This window comes from Vicugna pacos, chromosome 16, assembly GCF_048564905.1.
Source record: "Vicugna pacos chromosome 16, VicPac4, whole genome shotgun sequence".
Classification (NCBI taxonomy): Eukaryota; Metazoa; Chordata; class Mammalia; order Artiodactyla; family Camelidae; genus Vicugna; species Vicugna pacos.
Window position 1 is genome coordinate 38,079,139 of NC_133002.1, and position 8,248 is coordinate 38,087,386.

Sequence of the window (8,248 nt, forward strand, 5' to 3'; positions counted from 1 at the left end):
AGGCTGTGGAATCAGTCAGGGTTCAAGTCCAGACGGTACTGCACTCTGCTAAATTTCTCTCTGCATCTTGAGCACCCGGTCATCACTGCACAGTAAATCCCTTCTGAGATGAGATTATAGCAGCATCTACCCTCTTCCTATTTGATAGATTAAAAGAACTCAGGGCCTAGAGAGTGAGCTAGTGACTGGGCCAGGGCCCCCCAGCCAGTTACTGACACAGACAGGAATATACTCCCAGGGAAGGATGGGCCTGGCTCCCTGCCCCGCCGTGTACTCATCCCCAAAGCTTCACCACCTGGCTCAGTCCCACCATGGACTTGGAAACCAATCTCTCCTTCGATGGAAGGAATGAGGTTCCCTGATCGTTATTTTGGGGGTTCAGTCCTGATTCAGTGGTGCTGCTGGTTCAGCTCAGACCTTGGACTCCAGCTTTAGTAATGGCATTCACGTACTCATTCACTCATTCCGTCTTACTTTGGACATTTCTTCTTCTCTAAAGCCTTCCCCAGCACTGCCTACATCCCATCCCTATTCTGTTCACCTCTAAGGCCCTGTTTCCTGCATCTAAGCACACATCAGAGTGTGTTTATTTGTCTGTCTTCTATAAAGGGGAGACCCAAGATAGGCTGTCCCCACTCTACGCCCCTCCCCTGACATCAGTTAATGTTATTGAATCGATGAATTATTAATCAGTTCCTATGTGGCTGGAGCTATGTTAGCTGAAAAAAGTGGACTCTGCCCTCAAGTAGCTCACCATTGTGCAGAAGAATTAAGTGGGCAGGATTGTGACACAGGGTGGCTCTGAGTGCTGTCATAAAGGGAAGCATAGGAGTTGTGGGGGCTGGAAAGAGGGACATCTAGTTTGATCTAGGTCATGGACGTTGTGGGGAAAGGGAAGGCTTCCTGGAGGAGGTGAGCTTTGAGCTGCACTGAAGGAAAGACAAGATGGTGTGGGCCAGGGAAGAGGGGAGAAGAGAGAGGAGAGGAGGCTGTTGCAGGAAGAAGGAGCAGCTTTTATAAGGGCCTGGAGACAGGGGGTTACAGTGTGATTGGCAAACGGCAAGCTGGGGCATTGAGATCTGGGGTGGCATTGGGGACTGAGGCTGGTTGGGCAAGCAGGCACATGGCCTCTGTACACAAAGGTATTTGCCTGTGATGACATGCGTTCTCAGGGTTATTATATTGAGTGACACACAGCTTCACATATGCGTGGTCAAAGACTTGGAGACGCTTACAAAGCATCTCATCAGGGCACGCATGTGCAGATGTGTGCACGTGCACACACACACAAACTCTTTGCAAAATGAGTTGCCCCCTGACCTGTCTGTTTACAGTCGTTCTACTCTCATTTCCCTAGAGCACTCCACCTTGAGTTCCTTGGCAGGCAGCACACTCTCTCCATACCCCACCCTCTGCCAAGCGCTGATCTAGCCGTCTTCCCTCCCTCCTCCCTCCGGCACACAGGGACAGTAAGCTAGGACCACCCCTGGGCACCCAGCCAAAGGAGGATTTGGACTCAGGCCATGTGGGCTGGGGCTCTGCTTTCCCATCTTTTTCTCCCCACCCCCTATGTGGCTTCACTTAATTCCAGGACAAAGCTCTGATCAAATGTGAAGCAGAGAAGTAGAGAGAGAGAGAGAGAGAGAGAGAGAAATGCAGAGTGAGCGAGCACGCTCTCTCTGCCACAGCCCAGCAGCTAAATGGCCGTCAACTCTTGATGTTCCTACAACTTACTCAACTTCTCTTTCGTTAGCCAACTTGGTTGCCAGGTGCAGGTGGAAGAGGAAGAGTCAGGGGCCCAGCTGCTCCCAGAGCCTCTGAAACCGTCGCCTGCAACCCCACAGAGTTGTCAAGCCAGCATTGCCTGGCTTCTGGGGTTGGCAATGCCCAGGATTCTTGCTTTGTGGTAGAGAATGCCAGGCTGGGCTCCTGGGAAAGATGACAGGAGAGCCAGGATTGGGGAGGAAACCCTTACACCATAGATTTGCACGCTTGTTAGAGGCCATCCCGGTGGGAACGTGAGACCAGAGCAGTGAGTGTTTGCTTGACTTCACAGAGGGAGTTCATTTCAGAGTTGGGATCAAACCCCAAGTTCTCCTTCCTGCTCCCTTAAGATGGGAATGCTTGTTTTAACTTCCCACCGTACTTCCCAAATCTGATTCTCAGTTTCCTCATGTCTCACTCTCACTGTAACACCATTTATGGCTCCCTACTGCCTACAGGGTTAATTCCAGGTTCTTCAGACTTGTATTTAGCACTTGATACATACCTTCTCCCCCTCTGGCCACTCTCCCTCAAACAGGCTGTACACTTTTCTGCCTTGGTGCATTTTGCCTTCTGTTGTCTCTGCTTGGAGTACCTGTTCCTCCTTCCTCACCTCCTTGTGGAGCCTTTTCTGTGAAGCCTTATTCATCACTCGAAATGGGATCAATCACTGTCTGCCTTGTAGTTAGAATTCACCCCATCTCTTAACTTCCCCTTAGAAGATCCTTAAGGACAAAGATCTTATTCACGTTTAAATCTCCCATAACATTGAACATAGTCCCACATATGCCTTAAGTGTTCAATAAATGTTTATTGAACGAACAAATGAATGAAAGAATGAAGGGCAGAAAAGGCAATCATTTGGACACCAATGTCCTGCAGTGTCTCTGGTACTCCCTATCCATTACCTTTTTGAATCTTCATTATAATCCTGAGCAGTATGTAGATATGATCTCCATTTAGTGATGAGGAATCTGAGGCTCAGAGAGGCAAAGCAACTTGCTCGAGATCACACAGCTTGAAAGTGATGGAGCTGGGATTCGGTTCCAAGTCTGTCTACCCTGAAAGCTGGTGTTCTTTTCACCTGCTCAGAGCACACAGACTTATGAATGCCCTCTGAGGATGACCTCAGGACTTCTCATGCCCACCTCAGAATCTAGCAACAGGGGATTCTCAAAGAGGGTCTGGGGCAACGGCAGTGTTCTTCTCACTTGGAGCTCCCCTCCAGCCTCAGGCTAAGTGACAGCATCTTTATTTCCACCTCCCCACCTGTCTCTCAGATTCTCCCGAATGGTTACCAGGGGCTGTCTGATGGATGGTCCAGGCTGCCTGGATTCAAATCCCAGCTCTGCTGTTTACAATCTGTGTGACCTTGGGCAACTTACTTGACCTCTCTGTGTCCAGTTCCTCACCTGTTAAATGAGGCTATTGATAGTACCTACCTGGCAGTGTTTCAAAGCCCCTGGGAGCAGCAACTGGCTCACGGTAAGTACTCTGTGCGTGCTTCTATCATTATTATCAGCACTGTGTTCCTCCCTGAGAGGCGAGCCCCAAAGGGTTTGCTTTTCCCTTCTCTTTCTGTGAAGACTGGTCTCAGATTTTTTTCTGTGTGTTCTTGACAGGCCCCTAAACTCCCTAGGCAACCTGTGTAAGATAAGCAAGCAAAATTGGGCAGAGAGAACAGCTCCAAGGAAAGCCAAATCAAAGTCACTTTTGTGGTGACAAATGCTTAATAATAACTTTACAAATCCAGTTGAATTACTATGAATAATGACCCCCTTTTTTTTAAAATTTTTTTTGGGGGGTATGGATACTGCTCCCGTCTCCCAGAGAGCACGCAGCTACAACCCTGAAATCTAACCAAAAGAATCATTACTGGGAAAACAAGCTAAAAATAACCCCAAAGGAAGCAGTGCCAGCTCAGAAGCAGCTCCTGGGAAGTGGGGGTGTCCAAGGAGCCTCTTCTGTTGCTTCTGGGGTAACAGATTCTAATTTTAAATCTGGACTTGCTTTGGGAGGTGGGTCCCGTCCCCCTGCCCCCACAGTCTTCAGCCTCCAGGTCATCTTCTTATGCCCCCTGGGCATCTGGTTTTGTACTGTCTTCTGGTAGCACAAGGAGGGCTGTGGAAGATTGGGGCCCCACTCCTGGGCCGGTTGTTAGCTCGGTTACTACCTTGTGGGACCTGAACTCCCTTCCCCTCTGGAGGGCCAGGATTCCTGAGCTGGCTGGGCTGCGTCTCTGCTCGGTCCTGTGAGTTGACCTGCCCTGGAGGCCACCACCCTCCACTGAGGGTCCGCGGCTGCTAGACACTCAGCTCGGTGCTTCACACACCCAGCCTCATCACCTGCTCCTCAAGACAGGTCCCATTTTCCAGGTAAAGAAAGGAAGCTCAGAGAGGCTGAGTCACTGGTTCAAGGACACACAGGAAGAAAGCATAGAGTCAGAATTTGAACTCAGGTCAGGTCTGCCTGATGCCAAAGATCCTTTGGGAAGCCCTGAATTGAGGGGCTCTCCTTCCCCAGGGCCCACAAGGTGGGAGAACAAGGGAGGATGGTCAACACGTGGTAGAGACCATGTTTGGCCTTCAGATGGAGTTTCCCAAGGCAAGAGTTGTGTCTCCCCTTTAAGCCTGGTGGGGGGGGGGGGTCCCCTGAGCAGGGACTGGATCTCAGGACTGGGCTTTCCACGTGGCAAGGCGATGTCTCCCCCATCAGAAAGGGGGCTCCCAAGGTCAGGCCCCCTGCTTCGGCTGGGATCTCCCTCATGCAAGGCTGTCATTGGTCTGGAAGAGGTCCTGGGCAGAGGTCTTGGACTGGGGGCTACCATCAGGCAAGGGCATCTCGACCAGGGCCCCCACCCTCCTCAAACCAAGTCCCATCAGACCCCGTCTTTGGTCTCCCTTTCCTTCACTTGCCACTTCCCTGGGATTCCAGAGTTCCCGGCTGGCTGGCTGGCTGGTGACAGCCCGACTAATGGAAGGGCAGAGGCATAAACATGGGGCTCCCCTCGGCAGAGACCAAGGCTGTTTTTCTCCTCCTGTGGAGATGAATGCTTGTCCCTGGGAAGGCTGACGGCTTTTCTTCCTGAAAGTGCAGCAGTTCCTCTTGATTGAAACGTGTCCCTGTGGTGATGAGGCCGGCTCCGGGGGCGGGGGACTTCTGGTCCCCTCTGCCTGGCCTGTGGGCTCCGGCCGTCTGGGCAAGATAGATGACGTTATTCCAAGCCGAGATGATGCAACCAAGGTCAGAGTAAAGTGTTTAATTGGAATGTCAGGGGCCGGGGCCTGGCTCTGCTGGGATGATTGATCTCCCAGTGGTGCCTGTCAAAGGTGCAGCCACGGCAGGGGAGGAGGTGCGGGGGAGTCTGCGAGCGGCCCTGGGGAGACCAGGGGGATGGAATGCTGCCGGGCCCTGTCCGCTTCTCCAGGGAGGGCACCTGGTGGGCTTCTGCCTTCTGCAAAGGGGAAACTGAGGCACGAGGGGAGAAGGTGACGTGATGGGGCGCATTTTTGGGATGAGGACGCCAGAGCTTCAAACCTCAGCTCCTGCTGAGGTTTCCCTCCTGCTCTCAGTCCCTTCTGGCCCCCTGGCCTGTCCTGACCCCTCTCTGTGCTCAGAGGAGGGACGGGGAAGAGGGCATGTTTGTTCTAGGACACAGCACACGGCCCATCCTACGGCCTCCCATCACCCCTCCGGCTCCAGCCTGCTGAGGACTGGCAGGGTGGCAACAGAGTTTAGAAGCTACTGACCCTCATCTGTGCCGGGCAGGAGACTCTTCTCATGGTCTCCAGAGACTAAGAGGGAAACAGGCAGAGAGCTGGGTTTGATGCCACCCCGTGAGCAACCCTCTCACATCCCACAGTGATCCTGTCCCAGGAGCTGAGGAAGAGCTGCGGGTGGGCAGCAGGCGGGGTTCAGTCCGTCTTACCTCCCGTCTTAGAAAGCTGCCTGCAGGCCGATGGTGAGTGGAAAGAGGCCAAGGCAGGAGAAGTGTGAGGTGTTCCTGGGTATAAATAGCTACGGTGAGTGTGCTTCCCTCTCCTTGCCTGGGCGTAGGAGTGTGTTGAGGGAAAGAACAGGCTGGGGAGGGGGCTGGGGAAGGGGAGCCAAGGTTGAAGAGAGAGAAGTGACACACGGGCTCAGGCTCAGGATACAGTGGCACCTGCAGGGGAGGGGTTGGAGGAGATGGGATCGCTGAGGGGCTGGAGCCTGGACCCGCATCGGGTGACTTACACTGGAAGTGGGATTGGAGGCCTGGGCTGGAAGAGGGTGCAGAGAAGCCACTAGGGTTGCTGTGGTGGGAGGCTGTTCTCTCCAAAAGACACCTGCTGTTTTACATCTCAGCCTCAGGAGGCTGAATCCAGGGCATTAGGTTTTGTTGCTGTGAATGCGATCACCATCATTACCATCATGATCACCATAGTCACCCTCATCGCAACTCTCATCACCACCATCACCATTGTCACCACCCCCATCACGTTCATTACCATCATCGTCCTCACCACTCTCACTGTCACCGCTACCACCATCACCACAACCCTCAGCACCATCACTATCATCATTATCACCGTTTTCAGCACCATGATCACCTCCACCATCATCACCACCATCGCCATCATCATCGAGGGTCACCGTTATCCCCAGTCATCTGTCATTGTCCTTGTCCTGCCCTCCATTCCTGCTTGGAGCTTTACACTTTCTCTCAAAGCACTTCCATATCCTTCCTCTAATAAAAAATCAATCAGAGGCTGGTGAAGCAGGCAGGGTTGCTCTAATTATCTCCATTTCACAGCAGAGGAAACTGAGGCTCCCTGATGGTAAGTGACAGGCCCCAGGTTCAACAGCATGCCCATGGACAAGCCATGGTTAACGCTGAGTGCTTGCCCACTGGCTCAGAGCTCTTCCTACCCCTACCTTGCTGCTGTGGAATCGCCATTGCCCTCTCTCTCCTGCTTTCCTTTTCCTGCTTGGCATCACCGTAAACTGGAGAGCAAGACTCTGGCTTTGATACAAGAGAGGCTTTGGCCATCAGAGTACAAGCCCAGGTGTATGCCCAGAGGCATGTCCCGTCCCCCATTGGCCTCCACTTTCCTCATTTCCACAAGTACGTTTGGGCGCTTTCTACCCTGCTAGTCTGCGATGGTGCCACAGAAAAAAGTCATAGAAACAGAGAAACAGGCAGAAAAAGACCGTGAAATGGAGACATAGACACACATAGACTAAGACAGAGACCCAGAGAGACTGAGGAAGACCTAGTGGGAAGACTCATTAAGATACAGGAAGATACAGAAATAGAGACAGAGACAGAAAGCAGGACGGTAACCAAGATCGTGTCAGAGGAGGTTTAAGAGGCCAAAACCTGGGAGGGAAAGCAGGATGGAGCGGCTACTGCTCTGTACGGTGGTCTCTCCGCTGGGCCCCTGCCTGTTTCAGAGTGAGAACCATTTAAGGAAGGGCCACAGTGCCACCTCGAAGTGCTTCTGAAGGGCTGGGGCCGTGTGGGCAGCTCCCACATGTTGGTATGTTCGTGGGTGCGTCCCTGTAAGTGGAGTTTCGATTTTTGGAATTCTTCTGTTTGGACACCAGGGAGGATGCTGGGACTCCCATGCGGGCTTTCTACCTCTTATAGCCCGGCCCTCGGGGTATCAAGGGTGCTGATTTGGCTGACTCTGCCCGCATCACAGTAGGTCAAGAAGAGCTGGATGTGGCAGAAGTGGGGTTACAGGTTCAGGCTACGTTCATAAGGGAACTGGGGTGGGGCCTGGGGGACTCCCCACTCCCTTGCAGACAGTTGGGATGGCTTCTTCCCTCCCTCCCTCCCTCCCATGAGGCTCCCTTGTCAGCTCTCAGCCTGGACTGGAGGTTGGGCTCAAGCTCAGCTCGGGTAACAACTCACAGTGACCTTGACTCCATATGGACATGAAGAGATGGAAGTGGGTGAGCTCTGCCTCCTGCAGGTCTGGGAAACGGACTTAGAGTCTGGCTCCCCTCAGTGCACTCTGTGCTCCAAAGTCCCTCCTTTACGGGCAGACAGGCCAGGGCTGCCACCCCGCTGAGTGTTCCAGCAAGCTGTCTGCGGCCAAGCACAATGCGGCCATCACTCACATCTTCCCATCATCTATTTAATTCACAAATCCAGCATTGTCATTTCCTTCTTTAGAATCTCTACGGCTTCCCATTGCCCTCAGAATAGAGTCCCAGTGCTTCCTTGGAATTGCTGCTGCACTGACTTGGAGGTGGCTGGGCTGCTCTCTCCCACCCCCACCCCCAGCCCCATCAATCTCATCTCTGTAAAGCTTCACCTGAAGGGGCAGCCACAGGTCCCTTCTAGGTTTCAGCTGGCTGGACCTTGGGTGGACCTAACTCAAGGGCAGGCAACCCAAGGCTGCAGGGGACTAGAGAGCGACCAAGAGTCCAGGAAAATGAGGCAGGGACAGGGCTGAAGGGGTCACGGCGAGCACAGGCTAAGAGGATGCTTGAGCTA

General features: G+C 53.0%; 1 long non-coding RNA gene across 1 annotated transcript; it reads left to right on the plus strand.

Annotated features, from left to right (window-relative positions):
• Positions 1 to 876: 876 nt before the first annotated feature.
• On the plus strand, positions 877 to 5,778 carry LOC140686309 (uncharacterized). Its single transcript, XR_012060031.1, has 3 exons — positions 877 to 912; positions 3,045 to 3,249; positions 5,627 to 5,778. It is a non-coding gene; the product is annotated as an uncharacterized lncRNA (long non-coding RNA).
• Positions 5,779 to 8,248: the final 2,470 nt, after the last annotated feature.